The sequence below is a fragment of the Dendrobates tinctorius genome, unplaced genomic scaffold (assembly GCF_039654945.1).
Source record: "Dendrobates tinctorius isolate UK_male_01 unplaced genomic scaffold, ASM3965494v1 ptg000048l, whole genome shotgun sequence".
NCBI classification, from domain to species: domain Eukaryota; kingdom Metazoa; phylum Chordata; class Amphibia; order Anura; family Dendrobatidae; genus Dendrobates; species Dendrobates tinctorius.
The window spans coordinates 6,197,501-6,200,000 of NW_027361716.1; the positions used below are offsets into that span (position 1 = coordinate 6,197,501).

The 2,500-nt window shown below is 38.4% G+C and overlaps 2 non-coding genes across 2 annotated transcripts; both read left to right on the top strand.

Moving 5' to 3' along the window:
* The first annotated feature begins 358 nt into the window (after nucleotides 1-358).
* Nucleotides 359-440, top strand: TRNAS-AGA (transfer RNA serine (anticodon AGA)). Its single transcript has one exon. It is a non-coding gene; the product is annotated as a tRNA-Ser (tRNA).
* Nucleotides 441-2,081: 1,641 nt separating this feature from the next.
* On the top strand, nucleotides 2,082-2,163 carry TRNAS-AGA (transfer RNA serine (anticodon AGA)). Its single transcript has one exon. It is a non-coding gene; the product is annotated as a tRNA-Ser (tRNA).
* The last annotated feature ends 337 nt before the right edge of the window (nucleotides 2,164-2,500 follow it).

Genomic DNA, 2,500 nt, shown 5'->3' on the forward strand with positions numbered 1-2,500 from the left:
TAACCGCTGGACATTTTTGGAAACTTGAGATGGTTAATAGACGCTCCAAAGCCTGATCAAATGAACATCAAGTCTTTTTTACTTGGAAATGATTATGTTCAGTCTTCTCAGCATTTTTGGATTATTTTTAAAGATGTTTTTGGAGCTGACTGACTCCAAATCCACATTATGAAGAGGGAAAAGCTTTAAACTGTGAATGGTTCCCATTGATGATGACTTTAAATCAGATTTTTGCATTTTACTGAGACCTTGTATTTTCTTTTCATTTTCTGAGATGTCTTCCAGAGGGTTGATCACTGAGCTTGATCATGGTGCTATTAGAAAACATGTGTGAAACTCATAACAGCTTGACGTCTGAGTAGTCGTGGCCGAGTGGTTAAGGCGATGGACTAGAAATTCATTGGGGTCTCCCCGCGCAGGGTCAAATCCTGCCGACTACGTCTATGTTTCAAAAAGTTTTTGACGTTTTATCTTTGTTGTTCAATTTGCATGTTTACTAGTCTATTCCCCATGACAGTGATCTGTGATGGAGCGAGTTTCTAGGACCAAACTGACTTTATCTTTGACTGTTCTTTAGATAATCTATTCTGGAGCAACATTACATGTGCGACTTGCCACTAATCAAAAGAAGCACCGTGGGTGCCATTAGGTAAGAGGTTTTTCTCTTGATCTTGTCCAGCAGCCACAGACCGCTGTCCTGGCTAATGGACTGGGACATGCACTTTGATTTGCACAAACCTTAAATTATCTCTCAGATGAAGCCTTTTACCATGCAATGCTAATCTTTATCAACTACTGAATGAACAGTTTTCTAACAGTATAAGTTTTGCAATTTATTTTTTTCACACTTTTTCCAAGTAACAGATACAGCAATCTTTTTACTAGCCACTTTTCATCAACATTTCAAACTGTCCTAGCTGTGATATCGTGGAAATGTTGGCAAATTTGTGGAATGAAAGGTTATAAGATATCAATTTACCATTGTGTATGATTGCAGATTTTCACTGCAGCTTTGGAGCCTGTTTTCGCCATCGTTCACGATTTCATATGCTTTATTCAGCACAACAAGCCGCAGACATGACTGTGTAATGGTTGGTTCCATCGTGTAATGGTTAGCACTCTGGACTTTGAATCATGTTATCTGAATTCAAATCACAGTGGAACCTGGGCACACATTTCGATTTTTCCATCTGCACTCAGATCGACGATGCCCAATGTTTATGATGAAACAAGCAATTTAAAATGCACATAATAAAAGACAAAAAAAGAGTTCAAGGATTCATGGAATACCATGGTCAAAGCTGTCAATCAAGTAGGATTAGCAAAAATTAAAATTGTCTATGTCACTCATTGTCTATGTCATACCAAGCAATCTCATACTCTGTGACTTGAGTCAATATTCACATAACACTCTTTCCACGTGGGTGAATCTGACAAGGATTTGAAGCCAAAATGGCTTCAGTAAGTGTTTTTGATTTTTCTCTAAGCCATCTTTTCTTGTGTTTTCCAGAATTTCCTAAAGTGCCTTATAAACATTTTTGGTGGTGTTTTTCTAAAAATTCTTTTCGGCGTCTTTTGAATGTGTTTTGTGGCTTTTTTTGTAGCACACAAAAGTCAATCAGGACCCTTTATAGGGTCTTTCGAACCTTACCGTTGACTTGTATTATAGGTATGGAGCTGTTCAAAGTGAAAAACAGCTGAAGATTGATATGGTAATTTCAGTTAACCGCTGGACATTTTTGGAAACTTGAGATGGTTAATAGACGCTCCAAAGCCTGATCAAATGAACATCAAGTCTTTTTTACTTGGAAATGATTATGTTCAGTCTTCTCAGCATTTTTGGATTATTTTTAAAGATGTTTTTGGAGCTGACTGACTCCAAATCCACATTATGAAGAGGGAAAAGCTTTAAACTGTGAATGGTTCCCATTGATGATGACTTTAAATCAGATTTTTGCATTTTACTGAGACCTTGTATTTTCTTTTCATTTTCTGAGATGTCTTCCAGAGGGTTGATCACTGAGCTTGATCATGGTGCTATTAGAAAACATGTGTGAAACTCATAACAGCTTGACGTCCGAGTAGTCGTGGCCGAGTGGTTGAGGCGATGGACTAGAAATCCATTGGGGTCTCCCCGCGCAGGTTCAAATCCTGCCGACTACGTCTATGTTTCAAGAAGTTTTTGACCTTTTATCTTTGTTGTTCAATTTGCATGTTTACTAGTCTATTCCCCATGACAGTGATCTGTGATGGAGCGAGTTTCTAGGACCAAACTGACTTTATCTTTGACTGTTCTTTAGATAATTTATTCTGGAGCAACATTACATGTGCGACTTGCCGCTAATCAAAAGAAGCACCGTGGGTGCCATCAGTTAAGAGGTTTTTCTCTTGATCTTGTCCAGCAGCCACAGACCGCTGTCCTGGCTAATGGACTGGGACATGCACTTTGATTTGCACAAACCTTAAATTATCTCTCAGATGAAGCCTTTTACCATGCAAT